Genomic DNA, 9746 nt, shown 5'->3' on the forward strand with positions numbered 1-9746 from the left:
AGGTGGGCTTCTTCAAGAGGGCTTCGCTCTAAAAGGAAGGGAACGAGCATATATTAAGTACCTGCTGTGTGCCAGGTGTGTTCGCATATGTGATCTTTAGTGTCATCGCCCAACCAAGCTGTGATGTAAGTTCATCAATTCAGAGGACGAAGACTCTGAGAGGTCAAGTAACTTGCCCCAGATCACACAGCCGGGAAGTGACGAGCCCATCCATCTGCTTGACTGTGATGCGACTCCACTTCCCACCATGTCAGACTGCTGAAATGGCAGAATTTCAGCAAAGTTTCAAGGAAGAGGAAGAATATCCCAAGTTTGGGAAAGGAGGAGCAGGGAGATGGCTCAGACAAGGGAAGGGGAGTGTTGAGTCAGTTGCCTTAACTAGAGCCTGATGTGCCTGCTTTGAAAACCACAGTGGAGAAATCATTGCCCAGATTTGCTGATATTTAAGGCAAAGATTCTTAACCAAGAGAGTGGCTCTAATTCCTAGTGCCACCTCCACCTCTGGGCATACCCTTCTCCTGTGCTCCCTAGTCAATGCAAACGGAACCTCTACCTGCCCCAGACGGTTTCGTTAGCTTTCCCCTAACTACAGGCTCTATGAGACCAAATCCAGCAGGAAGAGAAGGAAGGGACAATGGCATGAGCCAGCGCCTGTGTGTCTCGCACCCATGCCGTTCTGGGCACATTGACGACTTTCCCTAAAAGGTACGGCTGGCACCATCACCCCCTGTCCACAGATGAGACAGCTGGAACAAGAGAAGCATTTTGCCAGGGACACAGGGGTGGCAAGTGGCAGGGACTGGAATCCACGCAAGCCGTCTCCAGAGGCACCTCCTAAGCCCCATGTTCTGCCTCCAGGGCCAGCAGACATTGACTGAGCGAGTTCTGCGCCTGGCGCTGCGCCTTCCACGTGTCATCTCATGCACGCAGGGAAGGAAGAGGCGGAGTCTCAGCCTTGGGTTCAGCCGGGTGGCCTTTCACTAGGCCCACCCTGCAGTCGGCGAGTAATGTCCGGGGCACCTCCATTTTCACCCTGACTTTGCAGGACAGGATTGGAAGGCCCCCTATCCACCTGTCACATTCAGCTCTGACCAGGCCTCCCACTAAGGGAGCAAGAGCCCCAGTGGCAGAACCGCCCGGCCCCCCATCCCCTCTATGGGGAGGGACATCAACAAGAACGTAATCGTTAGCCCCACAGAGACACTGTGACGTTGCCACTGCTACTCAAAGGTTAGGGCAAGTTGGAGAGCTTTAGAGTGTGAACAAGCCATCTTGACGACGCCAAGGAAACCGAATGGTCCGGGGCCACACAGGAAGGTGATGGAGGAGCTCTTGGGGGATATGCTGGTCCTTCCAGGCTCCCTTGTGTTAATATGCACCCAGGGAACTGGCCCCGCTGTTTAGGATCATCCTGAACGTTAGGACAGGGTGTTTAAGGACGCTCCTCCATGAGAACAGACCAATCACTCCACACCTCGCTTTACAACCTGGTCGGAGGTGAACCCTTGAGCACTCACCCCGCCCTCCCTGCCTAAGCCGTGTCCCAGAGCATATGCTCATTAACTGCCAAGGATGCTTCTGTCTGCTCACCAGGCTCTTCCACCCGTGAGACAGAGGGCCCCCTCCACACACGATATCGACCTTCGGAGAGGAAGGTCTGCCTGGAGCCATGGCCTCCGGTGATTACAGCAATTACAGCGGGGATCCCCTCCTCTCTGCTGCTTTTAAGAATCTTGCAAGATTAGAGGGATAAATAGGTACTTGTTGCATTAAAATAGAGTTCCTAATTTGCCATCCACACTTAGTCATGTGTGCAAAGTGTTGTCTCTGCCCTCAAGAGGCTACAGCCCAAAGTAGGAGGGTGTATATGGAGAAAAGGCAAAGTGATGCTTGTTAATTACCAAACACAGGGTACAGAAAAGTGCTAAGGGAATCAGAGAAGGAGGAAGAGTTTCACCATAGGTAAATAAAATGATGCCCAAATATGAAATAACAGAAGCAACATACCTGTCTCCTATTACACGAACTCATTCCTTCACTGGCTCACACACAGCCTGTCCAAGGCTGCTTTTCGATGGAGTTCCAGTGAGTTCTTTTACTGTTTCCTACGCTTGTAAGATCTTCAGTGTGCCTGGTCTGCCCCGTTAGCGTCTTTGTTTTTAAAAAACACATACTAAACACTATTTTTGAAGCAAAACCTTCCTCCTGGGATACAACTTTCCTTCACTGGCCCCTGCTTTTGAAGTCGCGCATACCCTGCTCCGAGCCAGCGCGCCTCCTCTGAGGTCTCTTTCAGGCTGGAGGCCTGTTGGGTATCAGTGTGCTTCGCCTGTTTTCAATTAAACCCCTCAAGCTGAAGCGGAGTAAATGGCTTTAGCAAGTTGATTTTCCAAAGGGTCAATCTTATTTTTGAACCAACGTGTCAAAACAAAACCAACTCAACCTACAACACACGCAAAGCAAATAAATACATCTGTTTGCCGATTTACCCTAAAAATTACTAGGGCAAAGGGAGATGCAGAGGGCACACAGGGCTTCCGGGGAGGGGAGGGGGATCTCTTTCAGTTTCCCCCGCCGTGGTGGGGGAGTCAAAGAAATGGCAGCACAAACCGGTGTCCTGGCCTTAGGGTGCTCAGGACTGGACTCAGGCCTGGAGGGTTCCTGCCTCTTCCCCTGCTTGGGCCCAGGATCGGGCCGGGCTGATGAGAAAGCACCCACTTGGCCTGCGGTCGCCTGCCCCCCTCATCCTTGCCCACTATAGACGCTGGGCCAGGAGGGGTCTCTGGCCCCCGTGGACATGGGCATCAGAGGCTGGGAAGGGGGACGCTCCTTCCTCAGCCCCACAGCTGAGGGGCTGACACCTCTTGGGGCGGGGGTTAGCGGGTGACCCACACTGCCACTGCCACTTGTGCCTGCCCCGATCTCACCTGCCCGCTTGGCCCTCTGGGGAAGGAGCGCTCTGAGGAGCACAACGCCAGTGGCTGAGGCCTTATCATCTGGACTAAAGAGGCAGACGCTCTGCTTGCTGTTTGGGGACCAAATTGGAGGGTATAACAGAGGGTGGCTTAAAGACATTTTCTTTGGCCCAGAAGGTATTTTTAAAACAATTTAGTGGGTTGCAAATGGTGAAATATCAGAAGATTTCGTAGAAAATCCAGATTTACAGCTTCTCTGGAAAAGCTAGACTATCTGGCTGTACTGATCCCACGATTCCCCCGTGGCAACAGGCCTGCTAAAGACCCGCTGAAGGCTCTCAGACACCCTCCTCTCATCGCCAGGCCTGTGTGTCCTGGGGCGCTGCTCTGGGGGCCGCCGAGGGCACGGAACTGTCGGGCTCTATCTTGCTCGAAGGGGTGTCCCTGCATCCTCCGAAGCCCCAGCCAGAGAACTCCCACCCCAGCCCCCCACCATTCCCAAGCAGCAGCCCACAGGGAGCCTCTCTCTGACTCTGAGGGTGTGTATGGGAAAAAAGGCAACAATGCAAAGTGATGCTCGTGAACTACCAAACACAGAGCACAGGAAAGGGCTCAGGAATCGGAGAAGGAAGAAGAGTTCAACCAGAGGTAAATAAAATGACACCCCAAAATTAACAGAAACAACATACTGTCTCTTCTTACATAAACTCCCTCCTTCACTGGCTCTCATACAGAATGTCCAAGGCTGCTTTGAGACGGAGTTCCAGTGAGTTCTCTTACTGTTTCCTATGCTTGTAAAGTGTTGAATATGCCTGGTCTGCTCCGTTCACATCTTTGTTGTTAGAAAACACATACTAAAAGCTATTTTTGAAGCAAAACCTAAAATCATTTGTACTTTGCTGCTCCTTTCTAGAGTGTGACCTCAGACAGGTCACGCCTTTTTCTCTGCATCTACAAAATGAGAAGATAATTCTAACTTGCATGTTGTTTATAAAGATTATATTGAAACACGTGAGACACCTGGAACGGTGCTCGGCATGTAGCAAACGGTCAACAGCTGTTCCTCTCCTTCCTTCCTCTGACACCGCAGGTGCTGCCCTTTCAGGCCCCTCGGCCTCTGGGAGGGGCTCCTGAACCCCCTAGGCCAGGCCCTCCTGGACTCACAGGTGAGAGGCTGCGGTGATGGAGATGTAGGAACCTGGTGCTGCCAGGACCTAAGCCCCACACCCAATGCCAGGTGGCTCAGAGTCACCCCAGGGAGTGGCTGGCGAGAGCTGCTCAGGCCTGGGGCACTGATTTATCTCCCCTGCACAGACACGTGAAACGCCACCTTCAGAGGTCAGAGGATGGGTCCGGAGCGCCAAGCCAAACCTCTAAACCCTGTGGCAGCCTACATCACAGAAAAAAAACTTCTGGGGGTGGGAGCTGACTCAGGAGTGCCAGGTAAGGACCAAGACAGGCTGGGGAGGGCCACCTTACAGACCTCACCCCCACCATCAAGTACACCCCTCCCCGGGAGCTAACTGCCCCTCAGCAGGTGAGGCAGTTTTTTCAAGACTCTGAAACACCAAGGTTTAGCCCAGCCTTTTCTCCCGGGGCAAAAAGGCTGGTTCGCCCTGGATGAAAGAGAGCCCTCTCTGAAGAACTTAGCCTTCACCGGCGATGCCGGGCTCTGCACCGCTACATTGAGACTAAGGGAGGGTTCTCTACAGACCAAGAAGAATCTGCTTCATTCATTCACTTACCAAATATTTGTTGAGCAACTACTATGGGCCACACATATTCCAGGCCCTGGTGATATAGTAAAGAAGGAGACAGGGTGCCCACGCTCAGGAAGTTTACATTTTAGTGCAGGAGACAGACAACAGTTGTGTGAGGGTGGGTGGTAAATGCTCAGGGGGGAGAAGCATGGTGAAAGTTGAGAGAGTGAGTCATGGGGAGAGGTCATGCATGAGCTCTTCAGGGTGTAGGTCCCTGCCCCTACTTTTTAGGTGAACAAAGAGAAAACACACACTGACATTTGGCAGGAAATTCCCCCGGTAGGTCTCCAGTTGAGAACAGACTCTCTTGTCCTCGCTGTTTATGACTCTCTGGATCATGTCCCACCATTGCCAGCCACCTGGGCCAGACTCTCCCAGCAACTAGTCCAGCCTCAGACTTACCTTCCTGCCTCGTTTTCCCTCCTTCTTCTCTCTGCATTCCACCCCTGGGTCCTGGACTCCAGGCCTTTGTTGCACACCCCAGTGGTTTTTTGTTTGTGTATTTGTTTTGCCGGTCCTTCTTTGACCACCTTCTCCTGTGACAAAGTTTACAGTCCCCCCATCATAGCCAGTCCCAGAGGATGACTTTCTATCTGCAGCAAAAAAAAAAAAAAAAGAATATTCTGGAAGTTACACACTTTCCAGAACTTTCCTCCACCCTGACTATACAGGAGGCCAGGGAGCCCATCTTGGCTGCCCCAAGGTATCCCCCAAACCACCTCCAAACTCCTTCTACTCCTCTCTGACTTCCCCACCTTCACAAGGGAGTCTTCTGAAATGAGATCAATTTAACTTCAGTCTGTGCTCTTTGGCAGAGTGGCCCTGCAGCCACTGCACTCAGTGCTATACTTCCTCAAAACTCCCGCTCCTCTCCCGAGCACCAGCCACTTCTCATTTATTGCCACAAGGGAGTTCTAAAATTTGACATGTGTGTGTAATTGCTGATTTGTGTCTGTGAGCTACTTGAGGGCAGGGCCCAGGTCTGTTTTGTTCATCAGTGACTGCAAAACCCTGCTCAACGCCTGGCAGAAAGTGGACGCTTAACAAACAGTTGTCAGATGTGCGAATATAGTACACCCACAAGTACAATTATGTTGGTAATACACATACAACGTCAAAGACTAAGGAAACATGAAAAAAGAAGTGGTTTTGGCTGAGTGGCAGACCCTAAACCTTAGCTTCCTTACAACGATATATTTATGATAAGTAGGTCCAACCAAGAATTTTTCCCGCTGTGTAAATTTATGAGGTGTCTTATAAAGGTATGAGAAATAGAAACTCAGTTAATTGTAAAGAAAAAATAACATGACACCCATTCACACACCCTCAGTTAACTGTAAAAACAAATTACACACACACACACACACACACACACGCACGCACGCACACACTTCCTCCCGCGTAGCTCAGGCGCTTCGACTGGGTGCTCTGGGTGCTGTCCCTAAGACCTGCCTCTGGACACGGAAAGAAAGCAAGACCAAGTCCAACCAATCAGAAGTCAGCACCTCCAAGGCCCCGCCCCCTCCACATGGGTGACAGACAGCAGGCTCCGCCCCAGCCCAGCGCCACCTGGAGGTCTAGGCGGACAAATGCGGCGCCTAGCGAGAGGCTTCTCTGGCAGCCCGAGCGCGCTGAGCTGGCCCGGGGCTTCGTGGTCCGCAGACTTGCGGCCTCCGCCCGGCACCACTCAGGCCGTTTAGGGGGCTACTGTGGGGTCACTGTAGGCGGAGCCGCTGAGGCGCTGTCGACAGCTGTTAACCTGTTCAGTCAAGTGACTTTTCCCACAACTTTCCGCTACTTCCTGTTGTAAATTATCCCTGCTTGACCTGAAGAATGGGTGTGATGAGGGAAAGCGGCTCAGAAAAGTGAAACAATAGTGCTTGCAAATGCTTCAATAGTATCTCTTTTGGACCCAATCTGCGTGCACCCGGAGAGCGGGTGGCGCCCTCTCCCTGGTCGCCAGTCAGCAGGGTGGGGACGCAGGGGCTGCCCTCCAGCTGGTGGCCTAGACGTCCCGGCAGGAGCCCAGGCTGCGGCCTTGCACTTAGATCTCAAGGCCGGGCCGCCAACGTGTCTTCAGCTGGCCCCGCCCTGAATGGGCCTGACTGGGTGGCCGTCAGCCCTGCTCTCCCTCACCTGCTCAGGGCACAGAACTAAAATCACCGTTATTCATTTCATGCTCCTTGTTCCTAATTTGAAAGGAGGTCTGAGGTCACAGTCAAGTAGCCTGTGCTGAGGGTAAACTGGGGCAGACACTGTTGGCGCCCCTGAGAAATATCCTTTCCCTCTCTCGTGCAGCCTGACACCTAACGGCCTCTATTTCCCCTCATTGTTCCGATTACCTGTTAGTTCCCTTGTCCCCAGAGACATGCAAACCCCAGTGCTGGTCACAAAAATTGGCTCCCATGGCCCAGGTTCTCCCCCACCCCCAGCCTCTTTTTCCCCCTCCACTGCTCTCCTGCCCTGTTCATGTACCCCAATATCCCGAGGGCTATGAGTCATGTTCAGCTCCTGGGAATTCATTAATTGTAGAATAAAAGGCTTGGTCTCCAGTAAAGAGATTTCAAGACGTCGGGGGCAGGTGGGTTTTCTAAATACTCTTTGGATGCCGGGAACCTGGGGGGAGGGTACTGTAAGAGGAGGGGGAGGGTTAGAGCGGCAGGGACAGAGCTGTGGGCCCGAAGGCCCATACTCAGCGGGTGCGGAGCTTGGGTCCGCTGTTGCGGCCATCCTCATGTGCTCGGAGGAGCCCTGCCCCACCCCGAGAAACTCCATATGGGTACAGAGTGGGGCTGGGCGTGCAGGTCTGGTCCTGCTTGGTCACTGAGATGCCTCTCTGGGCCTCAGTGGCTTCCTCCTTAAAACTGGCGTAACAGTCACTGGCCTGAGTGCCTCTGGGATTGTAATTAGGATCTAGTGAGAGCTTGATCTGAAAGCCCATCTCAAAGATTATGTCCTATTGAGGGTATTTTCCTCATTCTTCTGTCCCCTTAGGTGACAAGGAATAGAGAGAAGGGGTGAGACAACTGATAAAAGTACTGTTAGCTGCTTTTTTAGAGTGCAAGGGGTTCTGCTCTCCCAGCCACCTACCAGATCCTTGGGGGTCATTTCTAACATCCCTGGCCCTGATCCTGTGTTGGGCTAGAAAAGGAATTCAAGTCGGAAAGGGAGTCAGTCCTGGGGAGTGGAAAGAGCTATGGAGTTGGGTCCTGTCCCCCCATGCCCCGAAGATGCTGCTGTGCCTCGATGGTGAGTGACAGTTGGTGGGATGGAGATGGTGAGCCAGGTGCCTGCTTGTGTGGCTCTGCTCTGGGCGGGGCGCGGGGTGGGATGAGGAAGCAGACCCATGCAAACAACCCAGCTCGGACCTTCTGGGAGCTGGTGGGCGCTCCATCTGCAGCAAGAGGGGTGGGGCTCCTGAGTCTGTCCATGTCTCCCTGAAGTGCTGGGGGCAGCTGGGATTTGGGCATCACCACCTGCCTCGCTCCATTCTGTCGTCTGCCCCTCACACTCTCCTAATACTGTCTTGTCAGGGGCACCTTGGGGGAGGCTCCGGTTGTCTTTGCTCCCTGTAGTACACTGCAGCTCAACTGGCTTCCTGGTATGCAGACCCTTATATAATCCTCTCCTCTTGAGTGTGGGCTGGTCCTAGTGACTTGCTGTTCATGAACAGAATAGGGCGAAAGCGTCTAAGACTCGGTTATAAAAGTCTGTGTCGGCGGCTTCCCTGGTGGCGCAGTGGTTGAGAATCTGCCTGCCAATGCAGGGGACACGGGTTCGAGCCCTGGTCTGGGAAGATCCCACATGTCGCGGAGCAACTAGGCCCGTGAGCCACAACTACTAAGCCTGCGCGTCTGGAGCCTGTGCTCCGCAACTAGAGAGGCTGTGATAGTGAGAGGCCCGCGCACCGCGATGAAGAGCGGCCCCTGCTCGCCGCAACTAGAGAAAGCCCTCGCACAGAAACGAAGACCCGACACAGCAAAAATAAATTAATTAATTAATAAACTCCTACCTCCAACGTCTAAAAAAAAAAAAAGAGTTCTCAGGCCACAAATGGCGGGCGAGAGAGGAGTGCTAAATTTGCTAGCCCCCTCCTTTCCTCTCACCCCACCCCCAGGCAAAAAAAAAAAAAAAGAACAATTTTGAAAAAAAAAAAAAAAGACTCCACGCTTCCACTGCAGGGGGCACGGGTTGAATCCCTGGTCGGGGAACTAAGATCCCACGTGCCACGTGGTGTAGCCCAAAAATAATAATAATAAGAAATTTTTAAGTAAAATAAAAGTCTGTGTCCTCCATCTTACCCGCACACTCTCGCTCTCTCCTGTTCGCTCTAGCGAAGCCAGCTGCCATCATGTTAGCTGCCCGGTGGGAGGCCCACAAGGCAAAGAACTGGGGGCAGCCTCTAGCCAACAGCCAGCATTGAATTGAAGCCCTCAGACCAACAACACGTTAGAAACTGAATCAAGTCAGCGACCATGTGAGTAAGCTTGGAAATGGACCGAACGCCGTCAAACCTTGGGATGACTGCAGTCAGACACCCCGAGCCTGAGGACCCCACCAAGCCACCCACAGATTCCTGACACACAGAAACTGTGTGATAATAGATGTTGTTATTTAAGCCACTAAGATTTGGGTTAATTTGTTATGCAGCATAGATAAAAAATACTCATTTGGCAGGAAATGTGTATTTCCTCCTTTCTCCTCAACCCTGTTGCCTCATCAGTGCTAAGTCTCTTTGGCCTTGGCCTTCATTCACTCCTCTGGTTCCCACGCTCCACTCCCTGCCCCTGCCTTTCGGAGGCTCCTCTCTCTTTGCCATCTCTCCCACCACCTAATTGGGGTTTCCCCCAGCATCTCTGTCTCCATACTCCTTGGAGAGCCCCTTGCTCATGGCTTCAGTAATGAGTAAGCACTGTGGCTATGGAGATATTCTTCCAGTCGTTTCCCCCATTCTACCCACCCATCTGCGTTCAGTTCCATTTCCCCTCTGGCCTGTGAATATATATTTTATCTGGATGTTACTATAACAACCCAAATCAGCTAATATGTCCCTCCTCGTCATCTCTGTTTT

The sequence above is a fragment of the Tursiops truncatus genome, chromosome 14, assembly GCF_011762595.2.
Source record: "Tursiops truncatus isolate mTurTru1 chromosome 14, mTurTru1.mat.Y, whole genome shotgun sequence".
Lineage (NCBI taxonomy): Eukaryota > Metazoa > Chordata > Mammalia > Artiodactyla > Delphinidae > Tursiops > Tursiops truncatus.